An 18,504-nucleotide genomic window follows, 5' to 3' on the forward strand; every position below is an offset into this window, starting at 1 on the left:
GGTAGGTCCATGGAATATGCTGCCCCAAAAAGCTGTAGAAGCTACATCATTACATAAATTTAAAACAGAAATAGACAGTTTCCTAGAAGTAAAGGGAATAAAGGGTTATGGGGAGCAGGCAGGAATTTGGACATGAGTCTAGGTTCGGATCGGTCATGGCCCTGTAGGTAGTGGAGCGGGCCCAGGGGCCGTGTAGCCTGATCCTGCTCCTATTTCATGTGTCTAATTCTGTTAGATTCAGGGGATGGTTCTGTGATAGTAGATTGACGGTTAGGATCAGATCAGCCATGATCTTATTGAATGGCGGAGCAGGCTCGAGGGGCCGATTGGCCTACTCCTGCTCCTATTTCTTATGTTCTTATGACAGAAATGCTTCTGACCAGGCTGCGCAGAATGAGGTGTGCGTGTTATACGGGGCGTGGTTACTGGGCGAGGGCTGCAGTAATCTGGAGGATTTAAAACAGGGTTTAGTCCCCTCCTGGATTAGCAACAAGCACCTCGCAGCCCTCCACCCTTTTGAGAATGCATTAAGCCCATGCCAACTCTGGCTAGCCTCCGATGCCTATCCGGTCCCCGTGGATTGTGGGCGGTTCAACCACACAATCAAGGGAGTAGTAGTTAGGATGCCGGTCATGGGTAGGACAGCCCGACCCGCACTGGTATACAGGGTGGAGAACATTGGAGTCGTTCAAGGGGGTGCACACATTCGTTTCACAGCGGTCCCGCCTTACGTCATTAAGTGGGAGCATGCTGTGACAGGTACTGACCTCTCAGGGTGCCGGAGCCAGGGAGCACACATAATCCTGTGTCCCCAGCACTTGAATGCCTATTCAGAACCACAGTTTGGGTTCAGAGCTGCTGGCGCAAAACCTATAAATTGTACCATGGAGGCAATGGCACAAGGCTATGTTCCCCCACAGGTAGCATATATAGGAGGTGGGACATATTGTGTCACCACCGGCGCGTCCCACTACCAGCATGGACAGCAAAGCTGGTGTCCGGTTAGTGACAGCAGTTTCTGCTTTAAACCCGAGGCAGAAGTTGAAGTGGCCCAGGGGCGAATTGTCCCCATTCCTGAACCTTCCACTGTTCACCTCACTGTGAAGGAGAATTTTACGAATTTGCAAAAGTACATAGCGCACTTTGGCTTTGAAATTCCCCGTCTCCCTGAACACCTTACCAAAATATTCAAAGCCGTTATAGTTTCGCAGAGACATTTTCACGCTCTAGAGCAGAAAACAGTAGAGATAGGGACTAAGATATTGGATAATGTGATTCCACCCTGGTGGGACATTTTCAATAACATAGAGGTCCCTTCGTGGATCAGACTGGCTTCCCACATTCTTGTGGTTTGTCAGTTAGGGATAGTGTTGTATTTAGTTTGTATTCAGTGTAAGGGAAAAGGTCAGTGGTCAGAATTCCGAAACCAGAGGATCTGGAAGGAACATTATGTAAAGGTGAAGGGAGATATGCCTGGTTAAGTCTTTTTTCCCTGTATTTTTGATTAAAGGATTGTTGTATTTTTGTATTTGTTATTTTTTAATAAAGGTTTTTCTGTTGTTTTTTTGCGACGCGTTTAATAAAGATGTGTGTGTACCAAGTGGTGCAGGGGTGTTGGACCCCTCCATGCTTGGATGTGTGTGTAAAGTCTGTAATTTTGCTCTCTGTATGCTGATGTACACTACATTTTCGCGGAATGGGAAGTGCATGTGTCGTGAGTATATTAGATAGGTAATTACAGGGGAAGGTTGACTATGGGGAGTCAGAAAAATTTTGCTCACCTTAAAAGTATGATACTTCAAGCAAGTTTTAGCATCACAGGGCGGAGTGTAAGATTTGCAAATTTTCTACATTTCCCCGAAGGTTATTATTAATAAAAGGGACCCTGCGTGGACATTTTAAATCTAAAAGGGTACCCAAGATGGCATCCGTGCCTTGTGGCAGAAAGCCTGTGAGATTTTAAAACTTGGACTCTGCGATGCAGGCAGCTTGTGGAGAAATCAAAACCAAAGCTGCAGTTTCTGTGAAGAGAGACTTTGCATTTGCAAACCAGACAGGACTTTGAATTATATGTTAGATCAAATTGGAGACAAATCAAAAGTCAGTTAGGCCTATAGTTAAGGCCATCAAGCAGTTTGCATAAATAATCGGGAACAGATTAAGGAAGCCATCGAGGCTGGACAGGCCCATCAAGTTGTATTCATAACAAAACAAGTCAATTATCGGGCCAGCAGATGCGATTACCGGCCATCTAAAAACAGTTAGTATAGATTACTACCATTATTTAAACTAGCCCGCCAAGATTAAGACAAAGAACTAACCTGATTTGGCGCACAGATAAGGGCCATCCATAGGAGTATAATTGAAGGCCCCGGGTAGCAATCTCTCTCTCTTCTCTCCGGCCTCTCCTTGCTCCTCGCCCTCGTGGCTGCTGCTCTTCCCACGTCCTGCGCTTACCCCCTGGCCTCTGCCCGTGCCTTTCCCCACTCCATCTGGAATTGCCCAGGCACTGCATCGGGCGGACACAGACAACCCAGGCCAGGCGAGACGGGACGAGACGAGGCGAGGAGGCAAGACAAACTGAGGAGATGAACTGAGGAGACGAACTGAGGAGACGACTGAAGACAAGCTTCGAATGATCGGGCCTTCAGTCTCAGCTGACCTGCGACTATCTTCATGCAAACTTCAACTGCCGACCGAGGAAGAGGAACCATCATCCCTGCAAGGCAAAGTACTCAAGCAGAGACTTTAACTTTGGGGTACTCGTACCTGGACAACGCCCTTGCAGCACCCGGAGACCACGTGACGACGGCAGGCTCCAGAGAGCACAAAGAGCGAACCCCGAACCCCACCGCTTTTTTGAGTTCAGCAGATCTTTTGATTGGTGAGCATAAATTCTGGCCCCTCATAGCTTAATCTAGTTAGGTATAGGGTGTGGGATAAGGATAATGGGATTGTTAAGATAATTGTTTTCCCTCGATGTGCCGTGTGTTCCCCATTCCCTGTATAAGTATAATAATAGTTATTTGTATTTGCCTGTAATTTTACACTGGTAACTTCTCATAAGACTGTGTTCTGTTTAATAAAATCTTGAGTTTTGCTTACATCCAAACCACCTGTCTACTCGAGTCTTTTCTGTATCGCCGCCTGTACCTAAGTCCGGTGTCTAGAACCCAGGGGTGTGGGAGCGATTTGAACCGCTCATAAACAGTCAGAGGCTTAACTGACTGGGCGTACGCGCCAAACACCATCACATGCCACCCCCTACACAGCATGCAAAATTTGTGCTGCCTGCTCATTAACATGATTGCAGCGCTGATCTCAGCGCTAAACACGCTACTGATTGGCTTAGCGGCAAAGGGTGGGGGGCAGTATCGGGTGCAGTCTACTGATCAATAAAGTTTGGCCGAGGCTCTCTCCACTACTTAAAGGGGAGGTGCTTTGTTGGCGGAAGCAGCTTATTGTCAGATGAGAAGAAGCAATGGCGCAACAGGGAAGAGAGAGAGCAGGATGTTTTTTAGTTGCTGCACTGGAGGCCTTGGTCCTGGGGGTCCAACGAAGGCAGGCTATCCTTTATCAGCAGTGAGGCAAGAGGCCATACAAGGTCATTACCGGAAGGATTTGGGAGGAGATCGCACAATCCGTCACACCCACCAGTGTTGTCCCCAGGACATGGATCCATTGCCAAAAAAAGTTTAATGACCTCACACGGCTGTTCAAGGTGAGTGAAGGCTTCAGCAAATGTCATCTCCCACCATCTGCACTGCTAGCCTCACACACTGCTCAATGCATCACACACCCATTAATCACCTACCAACAATCTCTAGCTATCACCATTCATACCTCTCAATCATGGCTTCACTTCACCCTCACACACTTACTACTGCTGCAACACTCACATCCACATCTCACACCTTGCACACACTGACCATGGCAGGCGCATCATCCAAACACATTGCACTACACGCACTGACACACTTCCCTTTCTCTTGCAGGCAAAAGTGGCTCATAACGGGAAGGAGCAACAATAGACAGGAGGAGGTCAAGCCAGGATTCACACCCTGGCCGACCTCGAGGAATCCATGTTTCAAATTATTGGAGGGGCAGTCACAGAGTCCGTGGCGACCAGAGAAGTTGAAACCATTGCTGATGATGATGGCATGGTCATACCTAATCCTTCTTCTCACATCCCACTTCCCCCTCATCCCACAATCTCTCTCACTTACAAGCTGCTAATGGTGTATGCATGGATATCTTGCTTTCCTCCCTCCCCTTACCATAACCCGACCCTTGTGCATTTCTCCTTTCAGAGACCCAAGAAAAGCCACCAGCACAGCCTGTCCCTCAACATCAGCAAACAGATGGAGTGGAAGAAGACGACACACCGGCACTGCATTTGACACTCGCAAACACCAGCTCAGAAAATGGTACTGCGCGGACTTGAGGGTAGTATAGAGGCGGAAGCGGCATGTGGTGAGTCACTGGGCCTGATTGGGCTTCAGCCAGGCCAGGGGAAAGGATAACTTGGGTGCCAGCCTCCCAGAGGGCCAGTTCGCGCACGAATTCTGCTTCACAGAACTCAGATGATGACCCCAGTGGAGCGGCCTTCTGGAGAAGGGTGATGGGCATGTACACGGAAATGCTAGGTGCAATGGTCAGCCTGCTAGAGAGCCTCTTTTCAGTGTTAAGGAGAATGGAGGAGTCCAGCACCAACATTGCACGGGGCTTTGCGCAGAGCTTGGAACCCATGATTTCCAGGATGAAAATGAAGGACAACTCCAGGAGAGACCTTGTGGACCCACAGATGCTGGGTGTGATGGGCAATCTCACAGCTTCCATTACAGCACAGGCAGAAACGACCTAATGTCTCACTGCTGCAGTTGAAGCGCAGACTGCTCTCCTGCAGTCTCAGCTTGCTGCCACACAAGCTCACAGCAGTCCAGCAGCCTGTGCTCCAACAGATTGCTAGCAATGCTGAGGCACCGCCTCTGGGGAGTGGCAATGGGACTGGGGAGCAACAACCTGCTGTCCTCTCTCAGGATGACAGCAGTCCTACTCCCTCCACTGCCACTCCGCCAGTGCCCTTGCTGCTGCTTATCAGTCAGCCAACCCAGACTGCTGCCACCCATGCAGAGGTGGTGCAGTCTACAGCCGGGCTGTCTAGGTCCAGAGCTGGTTGAGGTTGCCTGCAAGGCCATCTGTAGTCTCTCCCACTGAAAGTCAGCAGCCATCCACCAGCCATGCTGCAGCCACTGGGGGAGCACTTCGTAGGAGCACGAGAGTAGGAAAAGGCACACAAAAGACAGACACTAAGGGCTGAATTTTGCTGGCGCTCTGTCTACAGGTTTGGAGGCAGATCCGCTGTCAAAATAGTAAAGATTGACAGCAGGTAGGAAACCCGCTGTCAACCCGCCTCCAGGTGAGTCTCCCAGGTGTCGGGTCTGTCTGCGCAGAACAGACCCGACACCAAGTGGCGGGGGAGACAATTTAGATCATTAAATAGCTTGTTAACAGCCAATTTAATGCTATTTTGAGCCGACCTTTTAATTTTACGTGCTGCCCCACGGGTTACCCACTGCTCAGGGATTACGCCAGCTCACCTTGCTGTGAGTTAAGTCTGCTTTGATTTATCTGATAACCTGACGGCTGCAGAAGTGGTATAAAGGATACCATGTTGCAGCTGTTCAGTTTCAGAGCGCAGAAACTGTTGGTTACTGCATTTGTAAGACATAGAGATTTCTTTAGCTTGCAAGTATTTAGAGCCAAGTCTATATCCAGTGGCACCTCACTGGAACAACCTCTCTCACCATTGACAGATCGCTTCTGTCATCTCAACTGCAGCTGCCATCTATTCCAGCAACATCGGTGCCCTTGAAAAAAATCACACCTTGGTCCTCTGAATCCTTCCACGATCAGTCCCAGCACCAACATCACCAAGCACACCAACATCACCACCATCACCAACAACAACACCAACCTTCTCTGCCATCACCTGATGCTACACAGGGCACAGGGCATTAGCCCCTGACACCATTGCTGCCTGGGAGGCCAGCGATGGCCTCACCAGGGCCAGATTTACTTCACTTGATGCTGTAAACCCTGGTTGCCACATGATGCGCAAGGTTGATACCACCCCACACCAGCACCATAAAGCATCACTATAATGTCCAAGCCATTCCATTAACACTCATCACAATAGCCCGGGGGTGCGGGGGTGGTGAAGTTACGTCTCAACATTCACTGGAATTCACTAAGACACTTCTCAAGGTGCGCACAGATTTGTCCAATAAGGTGAAGTGTTGAAAATATAGATTTCAATTTATGACAACACATTAACAGAAACTTCACATGAACATTGGCTAAACCTCTCAAGTACCTACCCTTGTGTGTTGTTAGTTGATATGCTTGCAGTAGGATCAGGGTGAGTGTGAGGGGTGGCTAGTGAGATGGGGAAGTGATAATGTAGATAGAGAGGGATGGGTGGAGGTGCAAGGTAAGTTGGTGTGAGTAAGGATCTGCAGGAGTAGGGTAGGGAAGGCAAAGTGATGGGGATGTGATGAGTGGCACAGCAGGGTGAGTTTGAGTGTGGCTTTGTACTAATGTTTCATGATCTACTGAGATCATTGAAAGGTTGGCGCCACTGCAGCCTGGGGCTCCTGACGACACCTCTGCTTGTGTCCTTCTATGCAATGTGCATCCAGACTGCATCTGTCCCGCTCATGGGAAGGGAAGAGAATCTCCCTGCGTGCTGTGACTCCCTCCAAAAGCACATGGAGGGAGTCATTGGAGAGCCTGGGTGCAGACGTGCACCTCTGTGCAGTGCTCGCCAGTGTTTGCAGCACCTCAGTGCTGTAGAACAGACAGCACAACTGTCAAAATCAACGTGGCCGCGGTCCCTTTAAGGAAACCGGCTGATGACGCTTTATCAAATGATGTCATCAGACCCGCTTCCTGTTAATTGACCAGGAACGCCGCAGGGCGGGCTTAACAAGGCCAATCTGTGGAAAATCATTTTCAGAGAGCGGCTGCAGACGGGAGCGGGTCCGGAACCTTCCAACCAGCTCTCTGCCGCCATCCCGCCTCTGCAGGGAAAATCCAGCCTGAAGGGTATGCAAATGGTCGAATAGTTGATATTGTCATTTTGACTAATATATTGATAAATTATGAATATTTGTGCCCAGGAGGACACTGTGATATTCCATGACAGAGGGATGACACAATGGGGAAGTGGTGAGCAACGGGGATCTGGGGTTTAAATCAGTCGAATCGGTGTCTGATGAGGCGCTCACAGACAGCCTGTCTGGAACGGGGATTTGTTGCCTGCCTCCTCTCTCCCTCCTCCTCCTCCTTCTCCTTATCCTCCTCCTCCTGAGTTGGTCCCGCAATCTCTGGTGGCAAGGGCTGCGCCTTCATGATGGCCAAGTTGTGGAGCATAGAGCAGATCATCACGAAATGGGACACCTGCTCCAGCGAGTATTGGAGGGCTCCTCCCAAGCGATCAAGACAGCGGAACCATTGCTTAAGCACTCCAGTGGTCTGCTCGATGATGTTCCTCGTGGCAGCATGGCTGTCATTATATGAATGCTGGGCACGAGTGGTGGGGTTGCGGAGGGAAGTCATCAGCCAGGTGTAGAGCGGATAGCCCTTGTCTCTGAGCAGCCACTCTCGGGTTTCATGTGGTGGTTGGAAGATTGCTGGCAAGCCGGACTGGTGCAGGATGAAGGCATCATGACTGCTGCCAGGAAACCGGGCATTCATCATTATGATGCGCTGGGCATGGTCGCACAACAACTACACATTAATTGAGTGGTAGTCTTTCCAGTTACGGAACATCTCAGGATTGTTACACGGTGCCCGCAAAGCCACATGTGTGCAGACGATGGCGCCCTGCACCATGGGGAAGCCCGCTATCCTGGCAAAGCCAAATGTGTGCACTCCCGCTTCTCTCTATTCAGAGAGAAGACAATGAATTCCCTTTTCCTGAAGTAGCGACCCTTTGTGACCTCCTGGATGCAGTGATGGATGGCAACCTGGGAGATGGTAGCTATGTCTCCTGCTGCAGACTGGAAGGATCCTCTGGCGAATAAATTGTGGGCCATGGTGACCTTGAGGGCCATTGGGAGAGCCATGGTCACCCTGCTCTGAGGCTGTAGGTCTGTTTGCAGGAGTTTTGTGACCACCTCCTTGGTGAAGCGGAGCCTCTGAATACACTGCTCCTGGCTTAAGTGGATGTAGGAGAAGTGCTGTCAGAAGACCCTTGGTGGGTAAGTCCTCCTGCTGAGAGACCTCCTGCCCCTTCTCCTCCATCCTCTACGAGCATCTTCTCCTCTTCTTCGCTGCCTCCGCTCCATCTCCCATCACGATGCACTGGGCATGATCATGATACTCGAACGTGAGGGAGACTCCTGGAGTAAAGCCCTCATGACTGTGGGCAAGTGGTGTGAGCAGAAGCCTTTAAATGAGAAGCAAGGCATTCTCCACTTGCAGCAACATTCCCTGTCACTTCAGCAACTTTAAACAAGTTTAGAAAGCTGCAAAGAGTTGCAGAAATTTAGAAAGAGCCAGGAGAATGAAAAAGCAAGTCAGCTGCAAGTTATTGATGATCCCTTTAAATAGCACTGCTAGGGGCTCCTTCCTGCTGCTGAACGCCTAGTCAGCTGGTTGTGATTAGGAGAGGGCATTAAATGGAGCGGTGACATCCAAAATGGCAGACCGTGTGTCAAATTAGCATTGCATACTCACTGACATTACGATCTGCCTATTCTAAATATCTGCAGCGAGAGCAGGCAACGGCAACGCTGCCCAAAATGGCATCTGCCGCGGGAAGCAGAAGCCAGTCGGCGCCATTTTTTTCTTCAAAACGGGCCTTAACGGCCGATGCTAAACACCCAGTGTACAAGGTAGATAGAGGTGATAGAGGTGTACAAGATTATAATGGGTTTGGATAGGTTAGACGGGGAAAGGCTGTTCCCACTAGTTGATGGTACAAGGATTAGGGGGCACAGATTTAAGGTTTGGGGCAAGAGATACGGGGGGGACGTGAGGAAAAACATTTTTACGCAGCGAGTGATGAGGACCTGGAACTCGCTGCCGACGGAATTGGTGGAAGCGGAGACTCTCAATGTTTTCAAGGGGAGACTTGATAAGCATTTGAGGGAAATAAACTTGCAGGGCTACAGGGATAAAGCGGGGGAATGGGACTGACTGGATTGCTCTCCAGAGAGCTGGCATGGACTCGATGGGCCAAATGGCCTCCTTCTGTGCTGTATGACGTATGACTCTATGACCCGTATTTCAAGGCCAATGTTCCCAAACACTTTCCCAACCCTCTACAGCTTACAATCAGTTTCTTGAAATATATTTTAATATTGTAAAGTAATGTAATTCTGTAAATAATATTTAGATATGACATTGAAAGTAATATTTTACTATTAAAATCAAACTTTGTCATTTCAGGACTGACCCTATTAGTGGTTATACATTTTCATTTAAATTCTTATGCATCTTTTATTCTTTGTTATGTTTCTTAATTTTTGTGATAATTTTATTCTGAACAATTTAGACTGACCTAATTATTACTGATGATTTAGTAAATCAAATTATTTACTGATCTTCAAAGTGCTGGAACTGTGCCCCAGTTAGTTGGATGCATTAGTCATTTCTTAACTGTCCATTTTTAAATAAGCACGTCCTGATATCGCTATGAGCAGAACAATGTCATATGGATGATATAATCATACAAAATGGAACTTCAGCTGTGTGCATCTCTGCTATATTCTTGCTAGCGAAGAAAAAGTCACAATTAGCAAAGCAAAATGGCCTTTTCACATTGATTAAAACTCTTGTAGCATAACTTTAATCCTGAATTAAATTAGTTACATCACTGAACAATTACAGAAACAAAACAGCATGGTGGTAGTTCAACAGAAACAAAGCAATAGAAGGTTTCCACAACCACACCAAGTCCTGCAGTGAAGATCCATTCATCTGAATCAGCCATGTTCAAATTCACTAATGAATCCATTATTGATTCAGTGAAATACACAGCCCAGGATCTCAGCAAACATTGCACAATCCACTAGGAGCTCTTAAATACTGAATGTATGTAACTAGACATCTCAATTTAACAACGAGACATACATTAAACAGCATTAATAGCCAGGCACTTAATGGATCAATTCCCACTGTTTGTGTAATGTGGAAATAAAAAAGCCTTATTAAATGACAAGCTTCCCCTGGTTTGTGCTAATTAATTATACACAGCCTCTGACTGCTAATTTGGTGGGAAAATGCGGCCCAAAACCAGAGCTTCTGGTTGAACTTTGCCTCACAAGCACCTAATTCAGCAAAGAGTGCAGCTGTGGTCTTCCTCTGAACGGTGACAGTATTAAATTAGCGCACAAGGCCATCAATTTAATAAGTGCTGTATCGGATAATTTGAATAAGAACAGTATTAGTATTCTACCAGTGCACAACTAAAAGCAGCTGACCTTTCAGACCAGAGAGGGTCCTTGAACACATCTAGCTGGTTATGAGAGCCTCGTAATAAGCTGTCAATGTTAGAGTGTCAAGACAGACTTTTTGAACCCAGCACCCAGTATCTCAGTAATTCGTCCCCTTCTCTATTTGAACATTTCATGTAAGTCGATCTATAAATAGAACCAAGACAAAATAATGGCTTTATGTGCTATTCCGATTACTCCAGATGTTGCCGTGATTTTCACTGAAAAAGATGTAAATTTGATCACTGCAGATTCAATGCCAACATCACAATATCTGTCTCAGCATAACGCTATCATCCAGTGCACAATACAAACAGCATCTAACTGCACATACATAATACAAAACTGATTTCTGGGCATAGAAGCAATTTATTTCGTCCAATAAAAAATAAATAATATTCCCCCTAGCTGCTAAATCAAATGCTAGATTAAAGGCTAATCTGTGAATTTAAATTCTCAAAAATATTTTGATCTATAAATAAAATGAAGTCTTTTACATGATAAACATATATATATTTTTTTTTAAACTTCATACAATGGCTGAGTTTTGTGAAAAAAAAGTATTGATTTAATAGCTTATATTTTTGATGGGGTGGGGGAAGGGTGATTTCCTCTTTTTAATGATATTTTGTTGTCTTCATTATCCCGATTCCTGCTTTCACTGAACCAGGCTCCAATTGTATTAAGGGAGAGATGGGATCTTTGCTTCTAGGCTGCCACCAATGGCCCTCTAAAATTGGCACAATGAGGTGTATCAAAACAACCTAATACCACCATTACATTCACAATACCTCTGTGTGAAGGAGTTTATAATACATAAAAATCAAAGTGCACACTTATGACGCTTAATATCAAAACTGTGGCCTGAAAATTACTGTCGCTGATAGTAAAAGACAAATGCTTAATGCATTCATATAACATTCCATTGCCTGCTGTTTCAACACAGGTGTCCACCTGCTTATTTCTCTGAATGAAAGAATGGGCAGGTAATCTCCTCCCAAGCCTGCAGTCTGTCACCAGCTGGTAGGAAGAAAGGGAGTGCTCCTGTGTGTCAAACTCGCACTATAGAGGAAGCCAGCTAAAGAAGTTGCAGACTTCCTCGACCGTGTCCATTCTATCTCCCGCACTTCTGCCCTCACCCCTGCCCCTCCCTCCCGGAACCACGATAGGGTTCCCCTTGTCCTCACCTTTCACCCCACCAGCCTCCACATTCAACGGATCATCCTCCGGCATTTCCGCCACCTCCAAAGTGATCCCACCACCAAACGCATCTTCCCCTCCCCTCCGCTTTCAGCATTCCGTAGGGACCGCTCCCTCCGAGACACCCTAGTCCACTCCTCTATCACCCCCAGCACCCCTTCCCCTTCGCCTGGCACCTTCCTGTGCAAGCACAGGAAATGTAACACCTGCCCTTATACCTCCCCCCTTCCCACTGTCCAGGGCCCCAAACACCCCTTCCAGGTGAAACAGCGATTTACTTGTACTTCTTGCAATCTAGTATACTGTATTCGCTGCTCACGATGCGGTCTCCTCTACATTGTGAAGACCAAATGCAGATTGGGTGACCGCTTTGCAGAACACCTCCGTTCAGTCCGTAAGGGTGACCCCGAGCTTCCGGTGGCCTGTCACTTTAATTCACCGCCCCATTCCCACTCGAGCCTCACCGTCCTCGGCCTCTTACACTGTTCCACAGAAGCTCACCGTAAACTCGAGGAACAGCACCTCATCTTCTGATTAGGCACTTTACAGCCTTCCGGACTCAATACCGAGTTCAACAATTTCAGATCATAACCTCGGCCCCTATTACATTTTTACTTATTTTTTATCCACACCTTTATTTTGGCCTTCCCCCCCCCCTTTCTTTTTTTTTCTCTCTCTCCCACATGGCAGCTGTCTCCCATTCTGCCAGCGCCTTTCACACCTAATCTAGAGCCGTCTTTTGTCTCCACTAGTCCTATCACCATCTCGTCTCGTTTTGAATACCTCTTAATGTCTCTTCTCTTTTGTGCTCTCCCAGCCTGGCCTCTTAATCTATTTCATTTCCTGTGCTTCTTTAGTCTTGACAAAGGGTTTTCACCCGAAGCGTTGACTCTATTTTCTCTCCACGGATGTTGCCTGGCCTGCTGAGTTTTTCCAGCATTTTCTGTTGTTATTTCGGATTTCCAGCATCTGCAGTATTTTGCTATCGAAAGAAGTTGCAGATACGTTTGTGGGTGTGAAATCATATTTCACCGGCAACACTGAGCCATCACTAGCCTTCCCCCAATTCCAATCCCATCCTCAGATGTCACTCATAATCAATTCTCCACGATCCTCTGATTCCTTGGTGCCCTACCTGATTAAATACTGCCATGATGTTAAGGGCAACTACTATCACCCCTCTTCCGGCGCTCAACTCATGCATTAATTTCTGGTTCATGGCTGCAATCAGGTCCAGAGTCAAGTGGTTCTGGTGAAACCCAAACTAATGGAGAATTTTAACTTCCTCCTCCACCCCCCGCCCCCCCCACCCCCCCACCCCTACCCCAACAGGTACCGGGCACAGAGGAAGTTAAAATGGAGCAGGTCCATTTTCCGCTCCATTCCCACCCTGCAGTGATTTCAATGCTGCTGTCTTTCAGGCAGTTGAGGCGTCGGCCTGAATCTTGTACATTTATGTAAATGGGGGCTCTATGGTGTACATAGGATGCTGATGGCATTTTAACCACCAACTGTGCAAGTCCCTGCTGCGGCCATTCCGCTCAGTGAAACTTGGACTGCGGGAAGAAGAGACCCAGTAAAGGCAAGTGTTGAAACTTTCCTTTGGGTCCTTTCTTTCGGGCCCCACAAGAAATGTCTGAGCCTCTGCTGCCCCGGGTTCCCCCCTCTTTTCATCTGCGAGACCCTGCCAACCACCCACCCCTGCCTTACCTGAGTGCTGGCAGGGGGCTTCTGGGCCACCTGATTTTCAACTGCCAATCAGCTGCCTCTTTCCAGCTATTAACATCGGCTGGACCTCCTACTGTCTTTTCCAGGCAACCCGCCACCCCACCCCCGTATATCTGCATATACTTCCTGTTTACAAAACCTTGGTTTTTTTCACATTTTTACATCAATTTATCCATCATAAATTACTATGTCCATATTTATAACAGAAATGATCTATGTAAACATATAACAATGTAATTACACCCTCCGGCCAGTGGCAGTGCAGCAGCACCTCAGTTTTCTGTCCCAGCTCCTTAGCCTGTACTGTGCTAAGCTCTAACCAACTCTACATTATGCTTCGCAAATTGCACAAGTTTTGCTAAAATCAAAGTAGTATATCAAAATAAGGAGGATCAGCAGATAAAGTCTATATTCACAATTCTTGCACAATTAAAGGAAAACTGCTGGCCTGAAGCTACTTATGTGTAATACATGCAGGGCGGTAATGTTCAACTTACGCCTGGAGCAATGTTCCCTCTCAGCTGCATGCATACGCGGATGCGCAACAATCGGGAAGGTACCGCGCAGGCCATTCACAAGCGCACAGTAAATTTAAAGGTACCGCACAAAAAAATTAGTGGGAACATTACCCTGGAGTATAAAACCATTGTTTCCAGTCTGGTGTCTGTAAAGTCTGTGGGTTGTATAGCGAAGTAATACACAGACTACAAGAGTAACTTAAACAGGACTTTACTATTCGAAGGTCAGGGCGAATCTGCCCAATAAATTCTGCCACAGCACTTATATACCGGTGTGGTCACCGTCGGTATTACAGTATACAGCAGCCAGGATAAAGTAGTGCCACACTTAAAATAGTTCTCTTAAAGGTGGACGGTTACATACAATAGTTCTCTTAAAGGTAGAACAGTTACATACACTACAATCCTCCCTTTTTAGCTTACAACATACTTATTCCCCATTAACATAACATCATAACATATCCAACTTCATGTTACAACAGTTCACAGAGGTAGTCTCTGTGGAAACAGTTCACAGATTCAGTCTCTGCGGGAAACAGTTCACAGATTCAGCCTCTGATCTTCTTGACTCGGTCCGGACCACGCCTCCGTGGTGTAGTCGGGTCACCTTGCTAGAGGGACTCATCCCATAGTCCTTCCCTAGACTTAACAGCTTACTTCCATCACTTCTGAACCAGCATTGCTGACTTTTTAAAACAAACAAAAAACAGTTGGATTGCCTTGGGAAATTTTCCTACCTTCCAACTGATTTGGCTCCGTTCGGGGGACCACGTGTGTGATCGGGTAGAGGTAATAATGGTTCAGATGGTTATCATCTTCTGCTTCGTCTTTTCCTTTTTTGCTTCTTGGAGACTCTCGGGGCTCCATTGTCAGCTGCCAGCTGTAACGCCACCATCTCCCTATGTTCCTTAGACTTTAAGTGATTCATCCTGATTTCGGCACTTTGGGAGTTCTCGGCACAAGCTGGGCAGACCAGGTCCTCGTAATATTCAGTGTCACTCAACAGATCATGGTAATATTCGGTGTCGTCCTGAGCTAGGCCAGCGAGAGGGTCTTCTATTTCCTCCTTACCCAGCTGGACGTTAGCCGACTTTTGTTCCAAATCCCGACATCTGTCCTGAAGAGACTTCATCATACGTTCAGATTCATCCCACTTTTTCTGGGCTTCCTGCAAGTCTTTTACTAATGACCTCATTTGTGATTTCAAGACTTCAACTTCATTCGGAGATTGATTGATCGGACTATTCAATCCCTCTACTGAAGTAGCTGTTTCAGTATTCTGTTGTTCTACATTGCCATGCGTCAGCGTACTTTTGGCATCCAAGGGCTGTTCTGCTGCAGACTTCTCAGTCTGGGTTGCCACCTCAGCTCTTCCAATGACTTTTGAGAGCTCCCTTCCCTTTGAAGATTGAGGCTCGTATTTAAGTTTTTCCCATTTTAGAGTTTTATCCCTCAGCATATGAATGAGTTGGCTGACTGTTAACTCTTCTGCCATCATCCCTTTTCCATTAACTACAGGGCTGTTTATAACCTTGCCCTGGAGGAGTTGGCTGACTGTTAACTCTTCTGTCCTCATCCCTTTTCCATTAGCTGCAGGGCTGTTTAGAACCTTGTCCTGGGGCTCCTTTGCTGCTTCTACTTCGCCATCATCCGCAGCCCCCATCATTTGAATTTCCACTAATGAATCGTCCGGTGATGCTGCACCCAACTTCAGTAGGAGCTCGGAAGTCATGTCGACCAACTCAGCTTTTTCTGCCTGCAACCTGCTAACAAGCGCCTTCAGTTGCGGCACATCTTGTTCCACCGGATTGGAGCACGCCCCTTCAGAAGCCGAATCAGCTTTGATTCGTTTGGCCTCCTCGTGCAGACGGTTTGTGTGCTCCTGCTCCCTTTTCTTCCCCAGCTGCTTCTGTTGTCTTTCCAGATTCTCCCATTCGGTATCATAGAACTTTTTCATTGCTTTCATCTCTTGCTCGAGACGGCAATTCAATTGTTCTAATTGCTGTCGTAATCTGAAATAAGTTTGCGTTCGAGCTCGATGTTCCTCAGTAATATATATGTCTGTAACTTGAACAGACTCAGAATTCTCTGTCAAGCTATGTTGTTGTTGTTCAGAGGAATTCTGTTCTGAAACTTTGTTCTCCTCTGGAGCATAAGCCTTTATGCCCACATTCGTTCTACCAACCTTAGTCAGCAAGTTCATTTTAGACTTGTCTTTCATGCTTGGGCTGGTCTTATCGTCATCCGTTTCAGAGTCTGAGCTGATTGTCTGCCCCGAGTCCTCACTCGTTATTGCTTTGAGGTAGTGCCATTCCATGTCTATTTTCTTGATCCACTCCCATCCTAGAAGTGGTGGTCCTCCCTCAGGTAGTACGTATAAGTCCATTCCGGGCTGTTCTTTGCCCCTGTCTCTCACCTTGACTCTTATCTTTCCCATGGGGTATACTTTATGCCCCGTGTATGTCTGCAATACGAACTTGGTATCTCTCAAGGGTATATGTGAGAATAGCCGGTTGTAATCCCTTCGATTTATGACTGATAGGGCTGATCCAGTGTCCAATTCCATTCTCACTTGGACTCCGGCTATTTTTAGCATGACCCAGATAGTTTGTAGGTTAGCTTCCTTACTCACATTATGAATTCTCAGACTACCCAGTTCCTGGCCGCTTGGGTCTGAATCCGAATTCTGTTCATCTGAACTCTTCTCAACCACCTTGTGTACTTTGTTGTACTTTTCCTGTGATGGCTTTTTTTTTTTGGTTGTTGGTCTTCTTCCCTGACCGGCATACTTTGGCTATGTGACCCAGTTTGCCACATTTCCTACAGTCCTGGTTTTTAAACCAGCATTGGTTCTGGTCGTGTGTTGTCTTCCCACAACGATAACATTTCGTTGCACCCGAAGTAATTTGATCCACACTGAGGACCGCTGCCTTCAGCTGCATTTCCGCAGTTCCTTTCGCTGCGGCTTCGTGTGATGTTGCAATAAGGACAGCCCTATCCAGTGTAAGGTCGTTCTCTTCGAGCAGTCACTTTTGCGTTCCTTCCTTCGACAACCTGCACACGAACTTGTCTCGCAATGCCTCTGTCAGATTTCCTCCAAACTGGCAGTATTTCGCTAGCCTACGCAGTTCGACCAAGTATTCCGCGTTGCTTTCCTCTTTCCGTTGCGTTCTCACATAAAATTTGAATCGTTCCACCAACATCAGCGGTGTGGGGTTCAAGTGATCCTTCAGAACAGCAACAATATTATCGAAGGTTTGATCCGCCGGTTTAACTGGTGCTAGAAGATGCTTCAATAGCCCATATGTCTTCGCCCCCATCGAGTTTAGCAAGGTTATAGCTTTATCATCATCCTCTATTTTATTGGCCTCACAATATATCTCAATGCGTTCTACATACGTGGCCCAATCTTCTACCTCGGAATCGAAATCGTTGATGTTACCACGCTTAGGCATCTTCACCTCCCTGATAAACAACAACGAAATATTTCTTTAACTTTTTTTTTCCAAGATGGCGGTTTCCCCGCGCTTATCTTCTTTCCCCGCCCCTTTCAAAATGGCGGTTCCCGCTTCTGTCTTTTTCTCCGCCTACTGGCGGCTTCCCGCGGTTTCCCGCGCTTATCTTCTTTCCCCGCCCACTTTCAAGATGGCGGTTCCCGCTTTTCTTCCCCTGGTGGGAGGGGTAAGCTTTTCCCTCGGGCGACGGCCGCTGGCTTTCGGGGTTCGCCGCCTGCTCTTCGGCTTCAGCGCGTTCCCTTCTCTCGGCCGGGCAACCAGCTCTGGGTACAACCCGTTGACGGCGAACGGTCTCAGCCACTGGCTGGATCTCGCTCAGTCTCCCTCGCTCGGGCTCTGTCTCTCCGGTGCTGGGTACAACCCGTTGACGGCGAACAGTTTCAGCCGCTGGGCTGGATCTCGCTCAGTCTTCCTCGGGCTCTGTCTCTCCCGCTCATGCGGCTCTCGCTCGCTCTCTCTCGGGCTCTGTCTCTCCCGTTCGCGTGGCTCTCGCTCGGGCTCTGTCTCTCCCGCTCGCGCGGCTCTCAATCGCGCCTCCCAGCCCTCTCGCAGTCCAGTGCTTCCCTCCCTGGCTGCGGCTGAGTTCTCCGCGATTTATTTATTTTATCTCTTCCCGCGCCTTACGATCCCGGTCGCAGCGCTTCGTGGCCTCGGTCACTGTCCGACCTTTTTCACCCAATCGCTCCTCCCAGCCTCTCGCAGTCCGGTGCTTCCTCCCCGGCTGCGGCTGCGTTCTCCGCGGTTTATTTATTTTTATCTCTTCCCGCGCCTTACGATCCGGTCGCAGCGCTTCGTGGCCTCAGTCACTGTCTGGCCTTTTTCACCCCAATCGCGCCTCCCAGCTTCTCGTAGTCCGGTGCTTTCCTCCCCGGCTGTGGCTGAGTTCTCCGTGGCTTATTTATGTTTATATCTTCCCACGCCTTACGATCCCGGTCGCAGCGCCTCGTGGTCGCGGTATTTGTCCGGCCTTTTTCGCCGTCGCGGTCTAGTCGTCTCACGACGCTCCCCAGCCAGCTTGTACCGCGGCTTCTGCTCCACGCT

Source organism: Somniosus microcephalus, chromosome 1, assembly GCF_052327205.1.
Source record: "Somniosus microcephalus isolate GS21.2 chromosome 1, FLI_Smic_1.0, whole genome shotgun sequence".
Lineage (NCBI taxonomy): Eukaryota > Metazoa > Chordata > Chondrichthyes > Squaliformes > Somniosidae > Somniosus > Somniosus microcephalus.